The sequence below is a fragment of the Neolamprologus multifasciatus genome, chromosome 17 (genome assembly GCF_963576455.1).
Source record: "Neolamprologus multifasciatus chromosome 17, fNeoMul1.2, whole genome shotgun sequence".
Classification (NCBI taxonomy): domain Eukaryota; kingdom Metazoa; phylum Chordata; class Actinopteri; order Cichliformes; family Cichlidae; genus Neolamprologus; species Neolamprologus multifasciatus.
The window spans coordinates 17,788,437-17,816,293 of NC_140455.1; the positions used below are offsets into that span (position 1 = coordinate 17,788,437).

At 39.4% G+C, this 27,857-nt stretch overlaps 2 long non-coding RNA genes across 2 annotated transcripts; one reads left to right on the forward strand and one right to left on the reverse strand.

The window, feature by feature from the left end:
- Positions 1 to 15,042: 15,042 nt before the first annotated feature.
- Positions 15,043 to 21,051, forward strand: LOC146499249 (uncharacterized). The gene is made up of 4 exons (XR_014870246.1): positions 15,043 to 15,397; positions 16,292 to 16,403; positions 17,132 to 17,286; positions 17,711 to 21,051. It is a non-coding gene; the product is annotated as an uncharacterized LOC146499249 (long non-coding RNA).
- LOC146499250 (uncharacterized) lies at positions 20,936 to 27,738 on the reverse strand. Its single transcript, XR_014870239.1, has 7 exons — positions 27,667 to 27,738; positions 23,008 to 23,188; positions 22,417 to 22,909; positions 21,781 to 21,942; positions 21,490 to 21,528; positions 21,193 to 21,314; positions 20,936 to 21,050 (listed from the first exon to the last, which is right to left on the reverse strand). It is a non-coding gene; the product is annotated as an uncharacterized LOC146499250 (long non-coding RNA).
- Positions 27,739 to 27,857: the final 119 nt, after the last annotated feature.

A 27,857-nucleotide genomic window follows, 5' to 3' on the forward strand; every position in this document is an offset into this window, starting at 1 on the left:
TATTTCTGATTTTCTAGCATCAAATAATAAGCAAAGGATACTGGACTTATTAATCCATCCATCCATTTTCAGGGTCGCAGGGGGCACTGGAGCCTATTGCAGCTGTAATAGGGCGAGAGGTGGGGTACACCCTGGCCAGGCTGCCAGTCTGTCGCAGGGCTAACACACAGAGACAGACAACAAACAGAAATAGACAAGAATTCGCGCTCACATTCACACCTATGGGCAATTTGGATTAATCAATTAACCTATCCTATTAAAACCCGATTCTTTGATCCCCATAATAGAACAGAGAAAACCCGACTCATAGTAGTCAAAACATTTATAATTCTTTATTCAATCATCTTCCGGAGAGAGCCCTGTACAGCCCAATGGCAGTTGCAGGATCTCTAACATTAGAATCATAAAATGTGTCTCATATAGGTGTTATTTTGGTACTTTACACGTCACACAGTTTCAACAACTCCTTGTATGGTACAAGTTCCTCTTTTCTGTCTGGCTTCCCGTATTTATTAATATGCTTGTATAGCTCTACTACTTCCTGTTTTTCAGTCTGGCTGAGCACTTAGTTTGTGAGTCAAAAGTGGCCTTGCTTTACAAACCTTCATTACTAAAGTACATAAAACAATATAATCAGAAAATAAGCACTAAGAATATATTAATTACATGACAATCCCCACAAACTGCATGTCTTTGGACGGTAGGAGGAAGCCGGAGTACCTGGGGGGAACCCACGCAAACACGGGGAGAACATGCAAACTCCACACGGAAAGACCTCGGCCTGATGGTGGAATTGGACCTTCTTGCTGTGCGGCAACAATGCTAACCACCGTGCTGCCTGGACTTATTAATATTTCCATTATTTATTAATATAATGGACAGTGATGACAGAGACCTTTGTGGGTTACATTTTAATCAGTCACACCTGAAACGTGTTGGGACTGATCTAAATAATGCTTTGACCTGCTGCGTCACATGCTACCACCAAAGGACACTGTGTGTCTGGCTGACACACATCAGCAAAATGGCTTTACACTCTTTAAATTTGAAAAGTTAGAATACCACTGATATAGAATGTTTAAGACTATTATGGATATTTGATGACTGAGAAATCTGATATGTTAGCCAATTTAATTTTTTTCCTTAGCTGTAGACACACTTAGCTGAATGGGAGTTTCTTTTCCTGACAGGTGTGTCAGGGTTGTTTTTGCTCTTCCCTGTGGTGGTCTCGCTTCCCACTCCTCGCCTGGCGCACTTGTCCTCCATCTGGCGATTGGTTTTTAAGGACCAGCTAGAGGCGCAACTCTCCATCAGATTGTTTTGATCAGCATGGTAATCGGTCAACCTAAGGTCTTGATGTTTTGATCGTTTGCCTTCTACCTTCTGTATTGTTAAAGCCAAGTTAACCTGCTAAAATACTCAAATCATTTCTTTGAATTTCTGAGCTGGTCCACATTCCCTGATGGAAAAAAATTAATTAATTAAAAAAAAAAAAACTGTTGAAACTTACCTGCAATACTAACCTGTCTGTCCATCCTTTTCTGCTCTAACGAACTCTGCTCACTTTACTCACAGCTTTCCTCTGCTCTGGCTCAAAATCCCCACCCTGTTTCAGCAGATCAGCCTTCTGAACTAAATTCTGTAACCTCAGTGATTGGTCAGCCTCACGTGCTTGTTGCTTTGAGTGAACGTTTTAAATAAAACTCACCAGCATGTTTTTGGTACTTTAAAAGTCCTAAAGGTCAGAACTCCTCGGCTTTCAAAGCTTTGAGGTGTTGGGCACATGGTCCTGCTGCAGTATGAGTCTTTCTCCAGGGGGTGGTGCATGTCTGAATAATGGAGTGCTGTCCAGCCTCTGTGATATCCTTTTGTGTGCTTACATTGGTAAGTGGGACTTTTGTTCATGATAAACTGTAAAATGCTCATGTGTCTCAGCCCAAAGCAAGCGTTTCTCCTCGTTTCCTCTCCTGAGAAGTAATTTAACGACTCTTCTTATGCTCTGAGAACACTACTAGTCAGACCTTTGCTGATTTCCTTTTTTATCTGTGATAATGTTGCTTTTCTGCCTCTTTGTGAGCAGTGCTTGATGTATTGATCTTCTGATAGTGTGTTCACTTTTGGCCTGCCTGATCGTGCTTTGGATGCAACTAAGCCAGTTTTCACAAATTGTTTCAGACTGCAACGCAGTGCCCCCCCCCCCCCTTCTGTCTAGCCATGCTGAGAAAGGTCCTCTTTACTCAGAATAACAATCTGACTTCTGACACCATGTTTCCCACTATCACAGTGATGATTAGGAAGGCATGATCTGCTGAAAACGTCAGGAAGATCCATGTTTCTATCAGGTGAAGAATGTCTGAAGGTTGAATAAGTTAAACAAGTCTGTGATGAGTCGATCAAATCTACCTGAGAGTCATCAGAGTGCTGCTCCAGTGTTTGAAAACCTGACCTTTAGGACAGAGAACATGGTCAGTGCAAAATCACCCGCTGATATCTGAACTCTACATTTCTTTTAGACCACAAGTGTGTCAAACTCCAGTCCTCTTTAACACGTGTCCCTGCTGCAAAACACATGAATAAAATTATTAGCAAGACTCTAAAGATCTTGACTGCATGCTGAGGGGGCAATTCAGTCATTTGATTCGCACTGCAGCAGCTCATGAGTGAATTAACATGGTTCAATAAGAATACCTTTAGAAGTACATTTTTACATTTATTTAAATTTACTTCGGTAGGGTTGGGGGTTGCCACCTCAACATGCAGTCAAGTTCTATAGAGTCTACTAATTTAACTCAGGTGTGTTGCAGCAGGGACACATTGAAAAGTTTCAGGAAACCCGCCCTAGAGGACTGGAGTTTGACAATCCCAATTTAGACTTTAAAGTTTTTTTGCTAGGCCCCCCTTTGTTTTACAAGAAAAATGTTTGCGCCCCCCACCCCACGCACACACACCCATATTTTGCTCCATTGCAGTTTATTTCACACCTCAAACATTTAGTAAACAATTAGTAGTAAGTAATAAAATACACTACTAACTCTTTTAGGCTACGTCCGCACCTACAGGGATATTTTTGAAAACGCAGCTGTCTCTATGCGTTTGGACCTATTGTCCACACGTAAACGGCGTTTCGAATCACCGAAAACAGATTTTTTTAAAACTCCTTTTTTGCATTTACGTGTAGACAAGGAATACAGAGTTTACAACGTCAAAGGTATGTGCCTTTTTTCACATCACGCTGTGCGCCACATTATTGTTTACATGAGATGAGCCTGAATACTGTTACCATTAATCTGACTATCTGCAGGTTTTACACGCTTACATATACACACACAGTTACTGTCCCTCCATTTGGAAAGGCAGAGGCGTCATGGTGTAATTATTTTATGTCTAGTTGTTTTTTTCTGTATAATAATATTCAACATTGCTATCAATACATTTTTCAAAAAATGCCTCTCTGTGCAAAATGGTGCAAAAACATAAACAACTGTGGGATACTGTTTGTCCGTGATTTGAAGAGCCCAGCGCTGCTCCTCACGATGGAAAAACCAATTCACAGGGGAGACCTACCTCGGCACTTGTGCAGGTGAAACCAAAGGGAAGATATGCTTCACCATAATCTTTGGCTTAGAATGAAGTTGGTTTGGAAACATATTCAGCGATGCTTCATGTCTTGCTTTGCGTTTGTGTGGGCGCCCCGTGCTAGCAGCGTCCAAGTGTTTTGTTTGTTTTTTCCCCCCCCTGCCATGGCTCTGCGCCCCCCCTAGAGGGCTGGCCCCACACTTTGGGAAGGTCTGTTTTAGATGATCTGTTACCACGATAATTCACACAGATAAGCTTTCTCCTATAACTGCAGTAAAACTTTGATGGTAGCTAACTGTGTAGCCCGGTCAGCAAGGTGCACCTCTAATTTCTTGGGGTGTCAAACTTATTTTAGTTTACTGGCCACATGCAGCAAAATGTATTAAACACTATATTCTCAATATTTTGCAACCAATGAATTGTTCATTAATCTCTAATGTTTTTCCAGATTCAGGCAATCTGCTGTCATTACTGAGAAAGCTGCCGTCTCTGCTTTACAGTTAAACTTTGGTGTGGTAAAGTTTATTGCAGGTCACAGGAATTTGGAAAGCAAGTGACTTAAGTGATTACCAATGGGAGTGACAGATATCATGACATAAGAAGGGTGGTTAATACATTTCAGGGTTACTCACAGTGTTCACAACCAATCATCAGATGTAAAGCACTATGTGGTTGTATATATCATTATGTATGTGGACAGAGTTTTACCAAAAATTATTTTATAACAACACTGACTTGGATTAAACAAAATTTGGAGGTCCTCTCTGATGATGTTGTTCAGGCTTAACAACTTGCAGTGTGGCACTAGCTGTTTCAGTCCTGGTGTGGAACTTTTATTTTAAAAATCACCCAGACTTAGAGGCTCCTTTGGAGGGTCTAATGGTTAATGCATTTGGTCTAAACAAAATGCTCTTCGCAATCAAGACTGCACAGTTTGGTTCTTGTGAATCAAGCAGACGTTTGTTCATCAGTGGACATTCCGGGCTAGGAAAACCCATATAATATTGACCACACCCTCATCTGTCAATCAGTGTTATTCATTTGTGGTGACTTCAATGACTTGGTTCATATTTGAGGAATATTTAATTTGGAAATGGTCAAATTAAATAGACATTGAACAGAAAGTGAGATTACAGCCAACCCTCAAGTGGCTGTTAGAGGAACTGCGAAATGTGGCATTTCTGTTTCAGCCCTGCAGGTCGCCACTTGCTGCTTAGAGACTTGCATGACAGCAGATCAATTAATTCTGACTTTTATAATGTTTTTTTCTTTTGTGTGCTTCCTTGTGTGATTGCGTTCTCAAAGACAAGTATTTGTGTTAGGGTGCGCACTCCTGCTGGCATGGCCTCCACTGACCGCACTGTCAGTTTGTTGTTTTCACCAGACAGACCAACAAGAAAACATTCTTATTTCTTCAGAAAGGAGGTGGTACAATCTCTCTGTCTGTCTATGTGTCTGTGTGTGTGTGTCAGCAGTGGGTAATCGGCTCAGTACAGAGCTCAGAGACCTGTCCTAGGGGATTGTGGGTATTTTCATGTGTCAATTCACATCAGGTTCAACATGAGAGAGTTCAGCAACAACTACACACACTGACACGTGTGTACACACACAAATCTTTTTTCTCAATACCTGACACACACGCCCATATGGCCATTTTTTTATGTTTGTATGTGTGTGTGTGTGTGTATTTCTCTCTCCAGGTGTATTAATCATCCAGGAATAGACTCAGCAGTCTGTCAAAAACCTGTGAAAGCCAACACACACACACACACACTGACTCTTGACTGTCCAAGCGTGTGCTGCTGAGCTGTCAGTCATGCAGAGGTCCAGTTAACACAACGGCCACCCACACAGTCCACATAAGTGATTCATGACAGTTACATAAACATGACTAAAGGATAGTCCACATTAGTTTCTACTACACTTTGTTTTTCGAAACTGTGTGTTGAAGGTTTACTCTAGGTTTACTCTAACCTGACCAGATGAAAGAAACCTTAATTTTTGTACCCAGACAACACAGGCGTCATTTTTCATAGTGAAGTTTGAAAGCTGAATAGTAACTTTACTTAATAAGTCACAGGAGAGACTTGACTGGTCAGTGCAGCCTGTTTCACTGTGGGCCAGCTAATTTTAACCAATGATGTAGTAAAGAAATAATCATAAATATGCTTCTTGTGAGCCTGATGACAGCACTTTGACTTCTGTTTTTCTATGGCTACTGATTTCTTCCCTTGTGGCCAGTACACAGCTATCAGCCACAGTTTAAAATCACTAGCAGGTGAAATCAATAACATTGATTGACTCATTCCAGTGATACCTGTCAGGGGGTTGGGAAACATTAGCAAGGTAGTGAGCAGTCATTTCTTATGTTTATGTGCTGAGGAAGAAAAAAAGCCGAACCTAAAGATCTGAGCAATATCAGCCAAATCACGATGGTTACACATTTGGGTCAGAGTAGGTTCGTGGAGAGTTCTCAGTATGTCAATGATCCAAACAAATAAAAAATAATTTCATGTTTGCTTTTCCATCGTGTGGCTAGCTGAGTGCTTCATTTACAGAACATCAGGATAAAATACAGAAAGAAGAAATTAAGCTGGGATTCATGGTTCCTGACATTTCTTTGGATGTTACTTTAACTCATAGCAAATACCTAAACTTTGCTGAAGTCACTGTAAAGTGCTTAATGGCAGCTATATTGTGTTTTTGCATAAATTGCAAATACTGGGCGATTGTGACACAAGAGTTGGGAGTTGGCCTTGTAATCGGAAGGTTGCCGGTTCGAGCCCCAGCTTGGACAGTCTCGGTTGTTGTGTCCTTGGGCAAGACACTTCACCCGTTGCCTACTGGTGGTGGTCAGAGGGCCCGGTGGCACCAGTGTCTGGCAGCCTCGCCTCTGTCAGTGCACCCCAGGGTGGCTGTGGCTACAATGTAGCTTGCCATCACCAGTGTGTGAATGTGTGTGTGAATGGGTGGATGACTGGATATGTAAAACGCTTTGGGGTCCTTAGGGACTAGTAAAGCGCTATATAAATACAGGCCATTTACCATTTACCATACACATTAACTTATCTACATTTTGCTAAGGTGACAATGTAGGATAGAGTGAATCAGATGACCTTATTCAGGCCTAGGGACTGATCAACGACAAACTAGGCCTACTGAGTCATGAGGGAGAAATGAGTTGCTGAAGGTTGCTGGCAATCACAGGAAAAATGATAGCTATGGCTCCAGTCACAGAGGCCTGCTGATCAGTCACTGACCCCCAGTAACCACCGCTAGTCGCTAGTGAAAAATATGTATTCTCCTCCTTGCAGCTGTTTTGTTTGCCAGCAGATTTCTGTGTTTGGTGTTTAAATAGAAGTTATAGACCACACCAAACTTTGAAAAGTGTGATGGTTCTCGAAATGGAGAAGATTCACCTTAAAATTAAAAATGGCACATCTGGAAACATCCTGGCTGCAGCAATGAGGCACAACTCTGAAAGGATGACGGCTGGGCATGTTAGCATATCTGGAGACAAACATGGAAAAAACACAACCACTTGGAAGACTTTGGTGCCACATCACCATCACCACCCATAAACCTTAAGGAATCATTGCCAACCAATCGGAGAATATGCTTTTTTCCTAGCAACCAGTGATTGCATTGAATGTGCGAGACAACTCTTTAGCCATGCCCGACTGACATCATGTGAGAAACCTCAATTACTTGATAATTACTGAAAAAATGATTCCAACCCAATCAATGACTTGCTGTCTTCAGAATACGTTCAGAGGCCTTGAATCGACAAGCCAGAGATGATTTGGCAATACAAGTGAGAGGTACCTACATAATATTAGGCAGGTAGTTTTTCTGTTGTGGATGATCTGTGTGATCAGTGAGCACTGTACATGTGACCTCCATGTTAACATGCAGTAAGGAGCCTGTTATGATTTATATGGCTTTTATAATCAGATTCTCCACATTAAAATGGAGCAGAGAGCATGCTCACTGTTGGGAGGAGATATCATTTCTGTTGGGGTTTCATCACGCCTTCACCTCACATATGCAGGTATGCAGCCCAGAAAGGGGGGTGGGCGGGTGGGGGGATTTTGTGCTGCAGCCAGGATGTTGATTGGACTGCCATCAATAAGTGATGTTTGAACCTCCAAGCTGACATTTTCATATCATGCTTCTGCTGCTCAGTCTAAAGGGAAAAAAGACACCTGACGAAGCGCTGAAAAATACCCTCCTACATTGAAGAGCATCATAATGCATACTTACATTTACATTCTCATTCACATCAAATATAGTTTCAGTTTTCTACATACATTAAAATGACAACATGGCATATTTAATTCAGGTTTTAAATTGCACTTAAAGTACATAAACATATGTACAGAAGTTTTTATTTTTTAAAACATTTCAGCAGTCTGCAGAGGACACCAGAAATGTTCACAAGTTTTATTTTAGTAAGGAATACTGACTGCATGACAGAACATATATTATCTGGAGATGATGAAATTTTGTAAGTATTAAATCACAGGGTAAAGACAGATGGTTCATGCAATACTGAAGGAATGTTCAGGTAGGCTAAGGTCCAGGCAGGCAAACAACAGCAGAGAAAAAGGCAGAGATCCAGATCTGACTCTAAAAAGGTAATGAGGCTGGTGGGAAGAAAAGAAAATGTTGGAGTACTAAAGCAAATGCATGAATGGAGTGCTTTGACCCACAGAGAATCGGTTTATTATTGTTCATGTGCTAGCCCTGTTCAGAAGCGACCTTCCAATCATCTCAGAGCAAACCAGTACATTTCAGTAACAGCTGCAGACTCCAGCTCTAAGAGGAAAAAGCGCCAACCACCATGACTGGATGTAACACAAAGTTTCTTAAAAATAGGACGCCATTCAGTGACTGACAGCGAGTAGTTGGCCCTCAAAACAATGAGATTGAGGCTCCCTGATACCAGGTCTCATGGTGAGAGGCAACCTGTCTCCAAACGATTGCGGTCTGACTGCAGTCACTCTCAGACAGACGGGTGTATGTTCTGTGTATGTAGACTGAAACAGAAGTTCATAAGAGTTAATCACCATATTATCACAGACTGGCAGCTTGACCTCATTCATACTCAAACTGATAGCAGACTGAATCTGTCTTATTGGGCTTTTATCACCAAAGTTGTGTTGAAGACGGCGGCTGAACGGAAGTGGTCATTGAGCTGTTTTTTTTTTTTTTTTTGAAGGAACCGTTTAAAAAGCATAAAGTTCACCACTTCCTTGAAAACATTCACAATGGTGTTGGTCATACAGTCATTTTAAGTAGATTCACCTCAGGTTTTCTGTATTGAAATATGAATGGATTTTTACTTCTGCATGATCTGAATCTGTGTCGTTTTTTTTGTTTTTTTTAACATATGAAGCATGCAATTTAGAATGCCCCTGAAGGCCACTTATTAAACCACCTTAAGAAACCACCTGCCTCTGATCCTCCTATATTGATCGGCGGGATCGATTTGTTTAGATAATTATTAATCAGCCATCTGTTTGTGCAGATCTAAATAAAAGTAACTGAATTCTCTGAAGGTCTGCTAAATGAACATCAGTTTAAGCTGAGTCCATTTGCTCACAGAAAAACTCAATAATCCTTTAAAATATCACAGGCCCGCTTCAAATCCCCACAGCAATATTACAACCACAGGGGCCTGGGAACACATTAAAATTGAGTGAAATCCCACAGCACCACTACAACCATCTGAACCCACAAACACATTAAAGAAAAGAGCTCCAATGAAATCATAGCGCAACAACTCCAGAGTCAACTCCCAGAGGGGCAGCAGAGAGCTTCATTCATATCTAATGGTTGATACAGTGGATTTAAATACTGTGTAACAGTGATGAAAAATGTATGTGTTTAAGTGAAACATTTAGACACTTTTAGCAGTCTGCGGTAGGTCCTAGTTTACTTTGTGGGTTTAAGTATGATTTTATTTTAGGTTTAATTTAGTTTCTTTTTTTAAAACTGGTTTATTCTCACTGATTAAAATTGTGTTTCTGTGACTACACTTCTGCTGATTTATTCTGTTTTGTACCTCTGTATTTAAATCCTGATATTTGCTGTTGTTGCTCCTGCCCCACACATGTGACCAGTAAGCCGAGCGAATGTGGATGTCCTGTGGTTTGTCTTGAAGCATTTTGGCTCACTTGGAAATTTCTCTGCATAAAAACAAACAAGCAAAGAGAAAAAAAAACTCAGTTTACAAACTCATCATCTGATTCAGGCCCGAGTCAGTGAACTTAGAGGTGTGAAAACTTCCGTAGATAGCAGAGTAGACACAGAAAAACAGTAACTGTCTCCAAGAAAAAAAAAAAGGTTTCAGTATGCTTTGACATCTTGACTTTTTCATAAGAATCACAATCAGTCAGCAGGATGGCTGCTACCAAGGTCACACTGATTGGTCGGCTTCCTGCGGTGTCAGCTGTGTGTGGCTCATCAGCGATCGAGCAGAGGGTGTTGCATCACTGTGTGGCCCGCTGCAGTGTGTTCATCACTGCCCCCAGCGGGACAGAATCAGGCTGAAATTGTGATAACATACAGAAAAAAAGAATCACTCAATCTGTGCAAGTCAGAGCCGGATCAAAGGGAAGCTGTGGTTTGTGCTGACTGAACCCAACAATACACCTCCTGTGGGGAGGAAGAGAAGAAGAATGGGAGGTTGGAGGGAACTGACCTGCCGGCAGCCGTGACAGAGGATCTATTATACGGCTGCACAGAGCGAGGTTGCCATTTGAGCTACACTGCACAGTAATTTAAATTAAATAGCTTCTAAAACTTTGCAGGAACAGGGAAACAGACTGAGTGTAATTGGTCACAATGAAGACTGCAAACTCATTAATTAAGCAAATGCATGACTATTAGTGTTATACATCACATTGTGGCAGATGCTGCTCTGATTCAGTGTCTGGGTGCTGACTGTATACATATAAGAATTGCTTTTTCACATTCTCCCTGTAAGTAATGAGGCGGGCACAGAAATGCTCGACACACTATTATTAACTAAGGTTCAAACTCAGCTTTTATTTCATTTCTCCGACAGACAAAGTGAATAATATTTCCATCAGCCTCAGCTTTTGCTTGATACGTCTCGCAGAGCTGCCAGCATGTCTGCAGGCTCACCCGCCCTCTACCCTCCACCTACCCACTCTGACTCTCTATGCATATTCACATGGAGTGCCCGCCACATTAAGTGCCATTGAAACCAACTCATGTTAAGTGGGAGTGGGTTGATGCAGGTTTAGCAGCCACAATCCTCACAAGTGCTTTGCTTCCATTTTAATGCAAATATGAGTTCTGCGTGGTTTTAGGGCTGCACAAGAAATCAATAAAAAAAGCTGATGCAGGAAATGTCGGAGCTATCTGAGCGCAGAATCTCTGGAATAATATTTAGTGAAGTAAATACATTTTGCCAGAAAAACAAAACACTTTTTACACCTTTGCAGGAAAATTATTATTTATAGTGTCATAAACATAAACACTGCTCTAGCCCTACATCATAACCTTCATTACAGAGAATGGACCATCTCAAAGGGAGAACCACCACCAACCAGTGTTTTGTGGCAGTCAAATTGCAAATCAATAGAGGGAAGTGTTTAAATGCTGGAAATGGCGTTTTAATCTTCCCTCTAAATGCAGGAACTATGCAGAGGAACCAAGCTAAAAAAGAAATCTGAGGAAAGACAGTAAGAAACTATATCAAGAAGTAAGCCCCGGTCACAAAGCAATAGTAATGTTCCCAGTTAAGTTGTTTAGCAGTTGCTAGAGGCTGCAAAGATTTGGGATTAACAGTGTTCTCCAGACCAGCCACTCCCAACGTCAAGAGCAGAGGCGGCACCAGACATTTTATACACCCGGGGCTTAGCCTTAAAGGGTAGTATGCATGTGGGATTGGGGGTGAATGAGAGATTTATTAGGCTGTGCTTTCAGTTTTTTCAAAAAAAAGAATAGCTTCATATAGGAAAAAATATATATCACATATGCAGGACATCTTAAACTCTTTTTTTTTTAGTTAAGCAGCAAGGCAGAACAAAATTAGGGCTGTATCAAGACACAGGGACTAAACCCAAATTCGACCAGACCCAAAACTGATTGGGAATTAAAACAGGACTTCTTTAGGACTTAACCAAGACAGAACCAGAATCAAAACACTCACAATCATCATGGACCTGCACGACAATTATTTTTTAATTTTACCAAAGTACACTATTTAGATTCAGAAAAGTTTAGATAATTATTTAGCCTTGTTGTGCAAACAAGACTGCATAACTTATTATAGAATCTGAAAAATAGCAAACCTAAAAAGAAACACTAGGTACGAGATACATGTTCTGATGAGTTTTGGCAAAAAAAACCATTTGACTAACATGTGTGTCTCACCTGCTCTTGTTCCCTCTCTCTCCCTCTTTGTGCTGACAATCAAGCCAAACAGCAACATCATCAAATATACAGCTGAAACCAGATATTTACACAGTCTTCAGATAAAAACACAAACACTTTTTGTATTGTAACATCAAATCAGACTAAATGTTTATTTTTTTAGATTGATAAATATAAAAAAAAACATTTGTTAAATTTTAGAGTAAAGAGAGAAATTGTCTGTATTTCTTAATTACAAATGTCACCAAAATTGTATTCAAAATTGAGCCACACTTATGGAGCTCCACAATTCTTTTCCTGGTGTTTTGGTTGACATCTCTTGATTTTCCCATGTCACAGAAACAGGCTCTGTGTTTTGCCTTATATGCATCCACAGGTGTGCCACCAATTTACTCACATGGACTCTACTAACCCATCAGAAGCTTCTTAAGCTCAGAATGAAATCGTCTGCAGTTTTCTTATTAATTAACAATAAACTTAGTGTATATGTACTCCTAAATTTGATGAAAGTGCTAAAAAAATAGACAGCTCTGTCTCTCTTTATTCTGACATTTAACTAATTCAAAAGATATTTCAATATTTATTTATCCGAAACAAGTTTACTCTAATTTGATGTTGTACAGTTAAAAAAAAATGTTTTTATGTTTTTCCATAAAGTGTATGTAAATATCTGGTTTCAACTGTGAATATACTGCTGTGTATTGAAATTCCTCTTGTTTTGCATAGAAATATACTGAACAACATACAAAGCATAATATATAAAATAACATTTACCTGAGTTTGTTCTTTGAAAGAAGCTCCTTATGTCCATTCTTGCATATCAGTACATAACTGAAACCGATTTAGAGTGTTTTATTTAGCTGTGGAAGGTAACAACTGAAAATATGAAATAAACATACTGGTAAGCTAGGACTGAAAAAACAGCATTGTTGTTGTTCAGCTTTTCATTTCGCCATTTGTTGATTCACTCGAAGAGCAAGTAATGTAATATGGGTCAAGTGATCAATTTGACATCAATCTTTCGTGATACACCGTCATATTTACATTATTTCGGATGATTTGCTTTGGTACCTGGTCAAACTTCAGTTCTCCTCCGTCTGCCTGTCTCCACTTCTCCAACAGCAAACTTGCAGGCAGCAGCTCCCCCCGCCCCCTTGCTCAGTCGCTTGAGCTTGAGTTCGGATCATACCAATATTAGGGGTAAATTCCCACAGTGTGCACTATGTGCTTCGAATATTGTGTGTAGTTTTTGTTTAATACAGTTGTCAGCCAGGCATCTAACTATGAAACAAATGACACTCCAAAAGACCCCGGGCTTCTGAAAAAACAACCCGGGTTTAAGCCCAGGACTCTTGACCAGTGGCGGAGTCCTGCGGCCCACTTAAAAAAACAGATAATTTCATCTTAAATCTTCACTTCAATCAAAATACAAGAGAGAGTTTATTTCTTAAAATATTATTCAAAAAACCATAAACAAGCTAGGCTGTTGGCTATAAATTGCTAATGCTACCCAGTCAAGTGTTTGGTGCCAATGTGTAACTCATCCTCCACAGGGATACAAACGTCAGTTCAAGAGCAGTAAATGTAGAGTTATGAGTAATATCACAAAGCATCCGCCTCCTATTTTCAGTTTTAATGAACTTTTTATTTAAATGAATACACGTGTATAAATTTCTCACTGTATATATATTTCAAATGAAATGTCTGTTAATACTGAGGCCCAGCTGCAGTACCTTCATGGCCCACCAGGGGAATCCCTTCTCTAGATGCAGGAACAACACTCCATTAGTGACACTTTTATTTTGAAGGCCTAATCTAAATCGATTTGGAGAACCAAATCTTCTATTCTAGCGGAATTCTAGGGGAATAAAAAGTTCCTGTATAGACTCACCAAAACATTTGATCACTAAATAAGATTAAGATCGTTTTTCCTTCAACATGTTATACTTCTATATATACTGACACCTGCAAAGCAGGTACCCTGCTGGGTTTGGATAGGGATCTAGAAATTACAGGTAGGTAACTTGGATGAGAAACTACTGACTGGTTCCTGTTGGCATCTCTGAGCAGCAGATGATTCTTGTAAAACAAGCATGACAAGCATCTCTGTGAAGGTTTCTACAGGCTCCAGAACAGAACAGTTACTGAAGGACTCAACAGACACAACTTTGCTTTCAATGTGAAGAAACCTGTCCAAATTCTTGACTAATTCAGCTGTAAGTCAGTAAATGCTGTAAAATATGAAACACATGTAAGGTTTTTAATAAACGTCTGATACACTTCACGTGTAAATAAAATATTTTTATGTTTCAGGGGAAGAATAAAGGTTCTTATTAAATATGGAGCTTGCTTTCATGTTTTTGTTCCGCTCGTTCAGAGAACAAAGGAATATTAAAGCTAAAAACTCACTACTGTAACATACATATCACTGCAAACATAATACATGCCCTCCCTCAGCTCCCTGCAGCCAGTGAGAAAAGGAGCAAATGAGGGAAAATCAGAGATGGGTGTAACAGAATTAACCACTTTTTTATTACCAACCAAAACACCAAAGCATGTCAGTAATTTATGTTTTGTTACATTAAATATATTAGTGATGAGATAGAGCATGAATCATATCTTACAGCACAGATGTTTCTGTCATGTTCAGTTCACATGTGAAATCGAAGCAAAATCTCACTGAACCTAGGCTAAATGTACAAAAAAAACTCATAAAAAAAAGAAGGATTCATTTGCATGAGTGAGAGACGGTTATCTGTTTGTGTGTGACTTCTTCACTAGTTGCTCTGCACTTTTATGATTGGGTGGGTAAGATGGCTCATCTGGATGGACTAAACCCAAACCCAACAACACGTTCTCACTCCCAACTCGTCAAATGTGTGACGCATGGTCAGGCTCCCTCTGCTCCACTTATCGACGCGCAGGGTACCCCCCTCGCGTCGAGAATTGACGTGCAGGGTCCTCTCATTGAATACTATAGAGCTCCCTTAACGTTGCTTATTGACGACAAGAGATTGCCGCGGAAGAGCCTGTTGTCCGTATAGTTATATATTCCCGAAATCACATTGTAGTGATGTATACTGAACACAATAAATTATATAATGTAAACAACTACCTGAAAAACAGGTAGAACGATACTTTTGTATCGTTTATTGCATTTATGGAGGGAGTGGTGTATGCTGGGTAATGGCACAGCTAGCGACTGGGTGACTTTATTCACCCGTTTCGGCTGTTATCAGTCCATACAATGGGCGTTATTAGCACAAATCACTCCCATAGATATGGGCCATCTCCTGCTAGATTGTTCAGAAGGTTGTTATCATCCATCCAGATGGAGGATCACTAACAGGAGCGTGGGAAGACTCCAGAATCCACTCTGGCTGGAATCCGGTGGATACAGCAGTGTTTACAGGTAAGACCGTTTAAACGGACAGCATTTATAGAATGACTATTAAAAGTCAGCGAGTGTCAATAATGTTAATGTGGTTATGTTAGTAATACACCGAGTGCTAATATAACAGCTTTAAGATGCATTTGTAGATATTATTACGTGTTTTACCGTCTTTATGGTGCTAGCTTAAAGTTATGGTGTAAACGTTAGCTTATATTGTAGTAAAGCTGTTACTGTTTAAACGATGTTAGCACAGAAATATTAGCTTCTGTCATGACTGATGAAGTCACTAGTTAATAAAGTTTCCAGTAAAGTGCTTAATTGCAGCCACAGATTGACAGCAAATATCTCGATTAGCTTCAGTGCATCTGTAATAAATATGTGCAAGTTTCAGTGCTTCGTTTAAACTGTATGATACTTATACTGACCCAGGGTCAGTGTAAAATACAATCCTAGCTGGGTGAACAAAGCCTGGCTCCTTTAATCCTGCATGACAAACCTCAGGATGCAGGTTATTATTACTCTTTCCTGCTGGCACACCTGTCACACCCGAGAGTCAGCTAGAAGCTTACAGTGATTTGGACATCATGCAAAGACTGCCAGACTCTGTAATACTGTAAATGATCAGTGACTCAAGTTAACACTAAACTTTAAACGGTACCTCTGTGTCTCTGTGTGCTGAACATTTAGGATTGAGTCAGGCTGCATTGACTTTATTCATTGGGACTTTAATGTGTTAAAAGCAGGTTGAAGACGGCTCAGAAACATTTGAAGATTAAATGATGTTCATTTACAGAAATGTTTCACAGGAACTGATTCCTCCCAAAAGGGTGAACTAGTGTGTTTCCATAGATTACCTCTGTATGAATGTACTTCTTAAATGAAGGCAAGTGTTTGTCCTTTTTTGTTCCTCAGTTACAGTACGTGATATTAAGGGCAGGCGGTCAACACTGGGGGAAGACAAGAAGCAGACGTACTTCCAAGAGGGAGCTGCAGTGAGGACACAGCCTGGTCACTGAGGTCAGAGGTCAGAATCTGAAACAGCTCAGGTTTATATTTTAGGGGTTATAAAAAATCAAAATGTATTTATAAAGAAACCTTTCAATAATAGTCATAATTATGATTATTATAAGAAATATCAAACATTTAAGTGGATTTTCTGTTACACTTATTGTGTTAGCCCTGCAATAAACTGGCAGCCTGTCCTGTCTTTGTCCTGTCTCAGCTGGGATAGGCTTCATCCTCCCGCAACCCTGAATTGGATACATTGTATTCCAATTATGTAATCTGATCATTTACAAACTCAAGGTATCTAATCAAAATGTAAGTAATAATTATAAAATGGGAAAGCAGAAATAAGTGTGACATAAATGTAAATGTGTTAGCTGACATAGAGGATAGCTACATGCAGTCTGAAAAACCTTTGTTGTCAAGTTTGCAGGTCTATCAGCACGAGACATTCTTACATAGAAGAGTCTGTTAAAGTCTCTACTCAGTGAAGCATTATTGGTCCAGTCTGTTTGGATAAATATAGTAAGTTGATGTACGTCCATTTATTGACACATTTTTTTAAGTGCTTATCCAGTTCAGGGTCACAGTGGAGCTGCAGCTGGATATGTTCACTAAATAAACCTTACAAAAGTTAACAATAAACCTGCATCTCTGTACGTTGTTGTCCACAGGATGAGAAAATCAAACTGGAAGACTGTGGAACATGTTAATAAATGTTTGTGTTTATGCCTGTGTCTTTCACAGGCGCTGGAAGGTTTCCCTAATAGTTCCTGGTGAATCAAAGCAGAACCATAAAGGTTGCTGGATTGCATGATGGCCTTACCCCTGAGCAGTCATCCTGTTAAAGGAGGAACCAGTTAGAAGCTGTTTTCAAAGTAGCTGAGCAGATTTCATCTCAAGTAAGCGATTAACTGTTTGTTCGTTTGTTCTGCCACTTAAAGAGCATTTAAGGACATCTTTTGAGTGTCCAGTCGAATTAATTCTACTGGCTCTCATGGTCATTTGTGATTATAGACATATTTTTTATGTTCATCCAGCTATTTAGTAAATTCTATTTAGTAATATCCGTCAGCTATAAAATGTAATATAAATATAAAAAAATATCTAAATATCTCCTGCCCTTTATATTTTAATGATGTAAGTCTGTTATCGTGTTACATTAGCATTCCTCACATATCAATGAGATGCTGTACAGTACAATTCTACTGACACAGCAGAGGGATAACGACAGCTATTCAACATCGTTACACGACACATTCGAGCTGCATGATGCAGACAAAGTGACTAAATCATCTTTTTTGTGGTTTATTGTCTTCAAACCAGCAGACAAAGCTGATGGCAGAAGATGTCGGAGAAGAACTTCAGGCCATGTACTGAAAATGTATTTTTTTCTTGTTATCAAAAGACATTTGGAGTGGCAGCAAGTAAAGCTTACAGTCTAAGAAATCACAGTGTTGATATTCAGCACAAAGAGAAAAGCTCAGTTGTTTGAATTTATTTACAATCATAGTTTTATAAATTCTGACTGTAAACATCTTTTACAGCTTTGATATTGTTTGACACTAGATATCAGGTTTAATTTAAAGGTTTCTGTGTCCCAATGAACCATTTACACTGACCAGTGTTTCACTTTAACTGTAACACATTCATTATTTAGATTCATCAAAGAAATAACTGAATGTAAAAAATGGCAGCACTCAGGCCAGGTTTGATAGAGATATATGCATGCATTATGAAATTTATGTATCCCAGATAATTGTTATTCATCTAGTCATGGCAGACACACCCCTTCCTCCCAAGTTAACTGCAACCCAAAAGAACTAGTGGGGCTATTTACACACTCACAACCAGTGTGGGGTAAAAAGAGCCACCAAAAAGATGTCAGCCACAGATGTGCTAGAAGAGTTAGAAACTCTACTTATGGAGAAACTTTCTAAGTCTAACAGGGGACAGGTACTCCTGCCCAAATAACATGATATAACCCCACATACAGCCCAGCCATAAAATGAACCAAGTCATTTAGTTAAAGACAGCATGGGACCAAATGCATGTAACCAGCCTACACCAACTTGACATTTCTTCCTCTTGAATTAAATGAATGAATGAATGGATGAAAGTTAAATGACTACAAACCTAAAGTCACTAGTTCCCACACTGGAATTTCCTGACACTGTGTGTTAACCGTATTTAGCTTGTATCAACAGTTGTAACAGGCTAAGCTACCTGAGACACTGCATTGAATGATTGTTCCTGTCTTAATGATTTCAGCTGACTGGTTTCAGCTCAGATGTTCTGCTTTTTCCTTTCAGTAGATCAAACAGCTCGTGCTCTGTCTGCTTCCAATTTAATGGCAAGAAGAAGAAGAAGAAGAAGAAGAATGCTTCAGCGAAGTGGCGTTTATGGTCTCAGTGAACAGTCATGGTCACACACTGCATGTGGTTTTAAAAGCAACATGTCTGTTCACCACAACGATCCAGATGTGTAATATTAGTGCAGCTACGGTTTGTTCTTGAACTCTTTAATGGAAGGCTGCGTTCCATTTACAAGTAGTGACAGTCTGCCGCAACTCGAAGTCAAACACCGCTTTGTTCTTTAATTATAGGCCTTTTATAGCCGTTCATGACACGCACACACACACATAAAGCACTTTGCCTCACCATGAGAATGCAACGTTACCTAACCTAACCTTTAAAGTATCTGATATACGATAGAAAAATGAAGCAACCAGAGATTTAATGATGAAGACTCTGGGTTCTGTAGTTCATGTTTTACAGTCCTGAATGACTCTTTGCATATAATTTATTGAAGAGGAGTTTAGAATGCACTTTACATTTAGACTGTTGCTGTTTAATTTTTTACATTGTTGGCGTGTTATGTCATTAATAAGGTTCACCTGCTGGGGATCAGCTGGACAATACAGTCAAAGACAGACTTCATTCATCATATGCAAGAATCCTAGTTGGATTTTTGTTGTCACTCATGTTTTTGAACCAAATATTGAAAACAATTCTGACAGACTGGATACCTGGCCAGGTGTACATTACCTTGTACTCAAGCATCCCAGGACAGAGCCCTGCCCCACCATGAGCCTGGGTGGATACGTGGTTATAATATAAAAGGACCGATACTGAATATGAATATTTCATGAAAATTGAATTATAATACAAATTAGTAATAAGGGTTTCTCTGCGCCCTTATCTACCCCATACTCAAAGAGCTGCGGGCAGAGAGGGTGACAGGAGAGGATGGCACTGAAGAGAAGATGCTCGGTTTCTGGAGTCTCCTGGTCCTGTCAGTATTAGTAGGATGCATCTGCTGTGTCTTCTCGTGGATGCTCACCTACCTTGACTCGTTCCAGCCAGGTATGGATTTCCCAACACTGCGGACAGTGGCCCACGTCAGAGACATTTAATATTGATTACATATGTCTGAATTGCTAACCCTAACCCTAGCTCAACAGACCACAATGCCCTGGACTGTCAGTATTATTATATTGCTGTGAACATAAGTAGCTTTGATCACAGTTTATGTTGTAAAAGAGAAGAAATATTGAAAAAAAGATCAACATTGTGATATTATTTCTTCCAAACTGACCAGAAACATGCTTGTCATACTCTCACAGCAAAGGATCAGACTCACTGTGCATGACGGCTCAGGCCAATGATGTCTGTTAGATTGTCAGTTGTTTAGTGCTTCTGTACAGTTAGGGTCACAGTCTCTATTTCAGAATAATTAATATGCGGAAAACACTAAAAGTTGATTGTCTTCCAATATTCTATAATTAAAAAACTTTGACTTTGTAAGTACATATTGTTACAGTCCTAATGCCAATATGATTCTTCATAACTCCTGCTTTGAAATACTGAACTTTAAAATTTACCTGATGAAAGATAATTTACAGTGGCACTCTGTCAGGATAATTCTGACTATAAGATCACTGTATTAATCTAAATCCTTCTGAAATGTGCTGTGAATGAATGCTGATGCAACTCACTGTGGGAAAGCTGTTAATAAAATGAATCTGTGACACATGCAACACATTCACAGAGGAAGAGAACACAAAGGGAGGACACGCAGAGGCCGTGTTAAAGTCAGAAATCCAAATCTTTAGTCAAAAACAGGCGGCGGTTACAAACAGGAAGACAAGCAGTCCACCAAACAGTCTACAGGGTCAAACATTTAGAGAATTCAAACAACAGTAAAAAAATAACTGGACTCTGAAAAACTTAAAGCAATGTGAGATGCAATAAAATGAAGCAGCACAGTATATTCACTGAATTATCATCAATTACAAAAGAGAAAAAGAGAAAAGGAGAAAAACTATGATTTCTAAGAAAATAAACCTTGATGGAAACATACAGAATGTAAACTGTGTGAGTTTGGTGAACTTTGTTAGTAACAAATGAGGTAAAAAAAAGAAAGAGAGACAAAAACTCAGTATTCATTAATAATTAGAAAGCATCTAAACATTCTGGTCGTGGATTTTTACAGTCTTAGTTCTGCTCGCTGTCATCATTATAATCATCATGATCAATGGCGAGGTCCTGAGGTGGGCGGGGCTGTCTCTGGTGATGTCACCATGAAGGAACAGCATCTGGCACGTGTTGCTGAAACATCCCAGTACACTGGTGTAGTTTCCTCTCTAGCTGTTTGACATTTGACACTTCAACATTAAGGGGAAGAAGAAGAAACAGTGTTAGGTCAGGTGACCACGTGGTTTCTAAAGTAACTGACAGGAAGTAACCAGGCCGTTAGAAATGAATGGCATGTGTTTAGAGTTACTGGAGTTGGGTAACTCTACTTACCAAAAGCAGAAGCACACAGATGAAGGATCAGATGCTAAATGTTGCAGGAACATGCTCATGTGTGGTGATCATTCAGTGCTGCTCCGGCAGGTTGGATAGTCCAAGACTGATATCCTGCCCATCTGAGAGTTTGAAAACACACATGCAAAGATTTATTTTGTATTACAGTCAAAGTTGGATGTTCATTTTTGTCCTTTAAAAATGTTTGTGTATTTGAAAGCACTATCATTTAAGGGTGACTTGGATTGTCTCCTTTAAAGGGGAGACAAGTGTATCCACTGATCCACGTCACTTTACCTGGATGATGACTCCTCTCTCCCTCACTCAGAAACACTCCTAATATAACCAAGCAAATAAATAATATTGAAGATTTACTTACATCATTACAAAAACATCAAAAACATCTCCCTTTGATTCTATTTCTCCATTCCTGCTGAACATCAGGCAACAAATATCTCAATAAATCACAGTAAAATGTAAAGCACATATTTTCTCTGCTTTGTCTAACCTCTGCAGAGCCTCTGTCAAGAAAAACATATCTGTAAGCATAAAACAAATATACATTTCATAACGCGTCACTGGACAAACCTCGGTCTGTTGATTTCCTCTGTGCAGTGCAGACGAGCATCAGTCAGCAAGTCAAGGTGGTGAGATGGACTGGTGTCCTTTGTGACTCTGCTGGTTCTTCTGAGGAAACACCACCATCTCTCCACACCGCCTCCATCTGTGAGCACAAATGGCCGCTCTGCTCTGCCAGCATGTAGGAAATCAAATATCACACACACAGGGGTGAAGAAACATCAGAGCTCAACTTTGGATACTTTAGATCTAAACAGATCAAACTAGCTCTTAGTTTCAACAATCAGTGAACAGACAAACAATGATACCATACTGATTCTGTATGAATACAATATGGTATTTTCAATACAGGTGTCAAATTAATTTATTAAAACTAATACAGATATATGTATATATAGTTTTTGCTAAATTAGTTTGCTAAATTATAAGAATATATTTTTATTTTTTTTCATTTAGCAATTGCAACTGAAAGAAATTAAATATTGAACAAAAATATATTGTCACATTCTGAGCATGCTGACAGACTTGAAGTCGCTACATATTTTAAGAAGTGATAATTATAGGGAAGAAACTTTTCATCCGTTTAATCAAACATTTGATGCCTCAGCTGTCTCAGTCCTATAGCGTTCTGCAACTACAACTAACCTGAAGCTTGGATTTAGCTGCAGGTGCCCCTGTACATCCTTCTCAGCAGCACACATGTGGGTACCATTTAATCACACTTCTTCCTGAGCTTTGCTTCATCACAAGACCAAATGTGGCATCCCGTGTCACAGTCATATCATCATCCAGAAGAAACATTTGAAGAAACATCATGGAGAAGAAACATTTACACACCTCCTGGTTTTGTTTTCTGATCCTGCAAAAAGACTGAGGACAACAAAGCCCAGAGAACACGAGATACACAACATCCAACATTCAGACTCAACAGCCTCCATAAATGAAGAGCACCAGGTTGGTTCAGTTATAGTAGATATAAGCATACTTCACATTACTGGGTATGAATAATAATCAAGAGACAAACTTTAAAGATGCAGAGTATGATGTCCCATCATCAGACTGTAAACAAACATCCACCAGGCTTCTTTGTTGGCAAAATTGTTGATTCTCCTATCAGGGATCAGTAGAGTGTATTAACCTGTGGTATAAGCAGCAGTCACTGAAATATTACTGTTTCAGATAAGAAATCTAGCACATAAAAGCCAGGGTGGGAGGGATCTCAGCAAACTGACTTACCTCTGCAAGTGTGAAGCTCAAAAAAATCTGACTCTCCAGTCACAGACAAACAAAAAACTCTAGCTGGGAGATAGAAAACGCTGTCTGGGTCTTGCTGGATGTTGCTGGTCAGAGTCCACACATTAGCAGAGTGCTTCTTGGTCCCACTGACCCATGTGGACAGTGACTGTGGAGAACTGTTCTGGAAAACAGAAAAGAGAAGCCAAACAGGATTTCCACAAAGACTATCTTGGAATCAGCAATCAAAAAATCACTGGTTCATATTTCAATTAAATATGAACAGGTTCCTTAAATGTACACAGTTCAGATCTGATTTAATTTAATTTCCTTCACACAGCACATTTGTCTAGGCTGTCAGGTAAACATAGAATTAATCTCAGGTAACATGACTCATGGTAGAGATTCAGTAAGAAAGATTGCTAGCTCTAATATTATTACCACACAATCCAAGGACACACCAACAGCTCAGATTTCTAGAACTATTTAAACAAATGTCTTCTGAATATTCAATTCAGGTTTACAGTGGGAGGGTGGGGGGTGTCGTGGAATTTTTTAAATAAAGTCTGCAACACATAAAGAGCTGTGATCAAGCTATTTATTACTGCGCCAACACACATCAAACATCACAGTTCAGTCATGTCAGCGCTGCCACAGAAGTGGTGCTCCTACTCCTTTATGCATTCCAAGGAAGAGGGAGGAAGTTACAAACTGATCCTACCACACTTCACGTGTCTCGCTATGAAACGGATCAATGGTTAAGCTGTTTGGTGCCCTTGGCCTTATCAGCACCTGTAAAGGGAGTTGTTTTCTCAAACTGCTGATGCTGAAGTAAGTTCATCTAGTTTTAGAAACTTTCACTGAACAGTCTATAACAGTGTCACAACTAAGCATATGCATAAGCACTTAAATACTTTAAATGAGAATAACAGAAAATTTCTTTTACAGAGGCTAGAGCCTGTCCCAGTAGTCATAGGTAGAACACACCTCACTGAAAAAAAGGGATTGGCCAGCTCTTGGATTTACGTAAGCATCTTGCGTGTATTTAACACAATTGCCTCATGCTTTAAAGTTAAGTGTAACTATATAGTGTAGAAACTACATAATATGCAGAGAGGGTAGATTAAATTGTTCATATCATGTTCAAGTGAAGTAAGTCAATAATATAGCAATGTTAAATCCCGCGACACTGCACGGGATTTCAGTCTCGCACTCTTTGGATCGTGGTTTCAGGAAGGCATCCATCTCAGTCAAGTCGAGCAGCCACCTCTACTTTTTTTGGTATACCAAAAAAAGTAAATTGGGTGGTTGTTACATTAAAAAAGTCTACCTTGTAATTTGAACACAATAATTTCATGTTTCTATGAACGTAATTAAATCATGTAGGATTTGCATGGAATTCAAAAACTTAATTTGTTCTTGTTGAGATGACAGGATACTTTATAAGAGTTATAAGAGTTATAAGAGGCAGAGAACTACACACACACCACGTGCATGCTATTGCTATTTATTGTGGATTAACCTGTCGAGGACAAAAACAAAAAAATTCTGCATCAAATACAGGAAATCATAGCTTTCCTGTATTTCCTAGATTGTTGGCATGCTGGTTAGTGCTGTTGCTTCACAGTAAGAAGGTCCTGGGTTCAAATCCACATTCTGGCTAGTTTGCAGTGGCTTCTCTCTGGGTATTCTGGTTTCCTCCCACAGTTAAAAGTCATGCAGTTATTAGAGTTAGGGTTAACTGGTGATTCTAAATTACCTGTGAATGTAAGTGCACGTGGTTGTTTGTTTCTATGTGATAGACTGGTGAGCTGTCCAGGGTGTACCCTGCCTCGTAACCTATCACTTCAGGGTTATTTCCCAGCCCTCCTGCAACCCGGAGGATGGTAGTCATTGTAAATCCATTCAATTTTTATGGTAACCAGACTGTAGATTTTGTTGAACATTATGTAATATGAAGACAACATGTAGTATTTAAGTGACCAAGTAGTATTGGGGTAAAAGTTATTGAATAGTGTTGAAATAAAATGACAAAATTGTGAAGGATTAAAATATTCCAAGAGCTCAACTTACTTCATCTGAACATGTTTCAATCGTGTTTTATGAACACAAAATGCACAGGTTTACTGAATATGAAAAAGTTGTGTTGATTTAACTCAGTTGTTTAGGTTTCTGCCAAAGCAAAACATTTGTGTGCAACAAATGTCCACTATTGAATCAAGTAAATCCAACATGGCCTTTTTTTCAGTGCTGGACAGGTCACCAGTCTGTCAGAGGACTAACACAGAGACAGACATCAGAGTAACAAATCTATTTAAAATTAATGTAAGTTTGCTGCAGCTGTATGTGTGAACATGTGTTTCTGTGCTCACAGTCCACCTCTCAGAAACCTGCAGTTCATTTTAAGTCTACTTTAAACAGACCTCACAAAAGGCTGATGTAGATGCATCAGTAGTCTGATTTAAGTACGATAACTTTGGCCAGGGATTAATCTGGTGCATCGCTTCACTGCAGTCTTACATATTTTCCCCACACCTGAATTAAAAAAATACTGATATATACAAATAACAGCTTCAGCTGATGCAGCCTGACTCAATCCTAAATGTTCAGCACACAGAGACACAAAGGTACCGTTTAAAGTTTAGTGTTAACTTGAGTCACTGATCATTTGCAGTATTACAGAGTCTGGCAGTCTTTGCATGATGTCCACGTCACTGTACGTATCTAGCTGACTCTCAGGTGTGACAGGTGTGCCAGCAGGAAAGAGTAATAATAACCTGCATCCTGAGGTCTTTCATGCAGGATTAAAGGAGCCAGGCTTTGTTCACCCAGCTAGGATTGTATTTTACACTGACCCTGGGTCAGTATAAGTATCATACAGTTTAAACGAAACACTGAAACTTGCACATATTTATTACAGATTAGAGATGGACCGATCTGATATTACGTATCGGTATTGGTCCGATACTGACGTAAATTACTGGATCGGATATCGGAGAGAAATAAAAAATGTAATCCGATCCATTAAATATCAAAAAAGCACCTTACAAAACTTGCGACATGGCGTAACTCGGCTCATAACCGTAGCACGTTGGAGCAGTGTGCTCATGTGATAGAGCGGCTGTGTGTATTTGAAGCCTCGCTACCAAACCACCATTTCATCTCTGAGGAAGTTATCCCAGAGAGAAGTAAAGCAAGTGTGTAAGTTCATCTCTGAATGTTTGTAAAGCATTCCCACATTGAGCTTAACAACCGATTTATGGAGCGACTGCCTCTTCTCTCTCCCTCCCTCTCCTGCTCCTACTTCAATCATGAAACTGCTTAATGATCAGCTGATCGGCTTTTCTGTTGCGAGTTAGTCTCTCTTGTTTGTTTTTGGCCCACTTCGCGCCAGAAAGAGGAAACCAGCGGCTGAACAACAGCAGCACGTTTAACCTTGATAATATTTTGTTAGAATTTATTTAATATAACTTTCTACACCAGGATCTTTTTCTACGCAGCTGACGGCTGGTAACTGTGCAGGGGCGGATCTAGCAAAGTTTAGCCAGGGGGGCCGATAGGGCATGAACAGGGAAAAGGGGCACAAAGACATACTTTTCTTTCTTATTCTCATTTAAAATGTTTAGCTTTTAATAAATAATTATCCGAATATTACACCCAAAGTTTTAATATGATGTAAAATGTATAGAAGTCCATTACTGTATATAGTAACTGTTAAGTCTAATATACCCTAGTAAGCTATACTATTTTTTCCTTTGGGAAGATACCATCTGTGCAGTCTGCAATTCTGTTGAAGAAAGATGTTGAATCTATTTAATTATTCTTGAAAAATAATTCATTTCTGTGCATTTATTTTCACACTGCATCAAATTAAAGTTGATTACGTCGATTAAGCATCATGAGGTGGAGGGTGGGGGTGTTTCCCTATTTTTTTTTTTTTTTTTGCTGGGAGTTTGCAACCCTATTAGTTAGGTTGCTTAATATTTCTGCTAAGTACTCTTTAAAATACCAGAATAGGGAGGATGGAGTAGGTTTAAGTTTATTAGATTGATCAGTATTCATGAACTTTGAAATATGTGCAGTAAGTGCAGTGTATTCTTTACATACAGGTGTAACAGAATAGCTTTAGTGTTGTTGTTTATTTAAACTTGAGTTTGAACTTATACAAAATGTAGCAAGATATTAAGAAAACAGTTTTATTGATTAAAAAACACACTACATCGGATTCATATCGGTATTGGCAGATATCCAAATTTATGATATCAGTATCGGTATCGGACATAAAAAAAGTGGTATCGTGCCATCTCTATTACAGATGCACTGAAGCTAATCAAGATATTTGCTGTCAATCTGTGGCTGCGATTAAGCACTTTACTGGAAACTTTATTAACTAGTAACTTCATCAGTCATGACAGAAGCTAATATTTCTGTGCTAACATCGTTTAAACAGTAACAGCTTTACTACAATATAAGCTAACGTTTACACCATAACTTTAAGCTAGCACCATAAAGACGGTAAAACACGTAATAATATCTACAAATGCATCTTAAAGCTGTTATATTAGCACTCGGTGTATTACTAACATAACCACATTAACATTATTGACACTCGCTGACTTTTAATAGTCATTCTATAAATGCTGTCCGTTTAAACGGTCTTACCTGTAAACACTGCTGTATCCACCGGATTCCAGCCAGAGTGGATTCTGGAGTCTTCCCACGCTCCTGTTAGTGGATGGATGATAACAACCTTCTGAACAATCTAGCAGGAGATGGCCCATATCTATGGGAGTGATTTGTGCTAATAACGCCCATTGTATGGACTGATAACAGCCGAAGCGGGTAAATAAAGT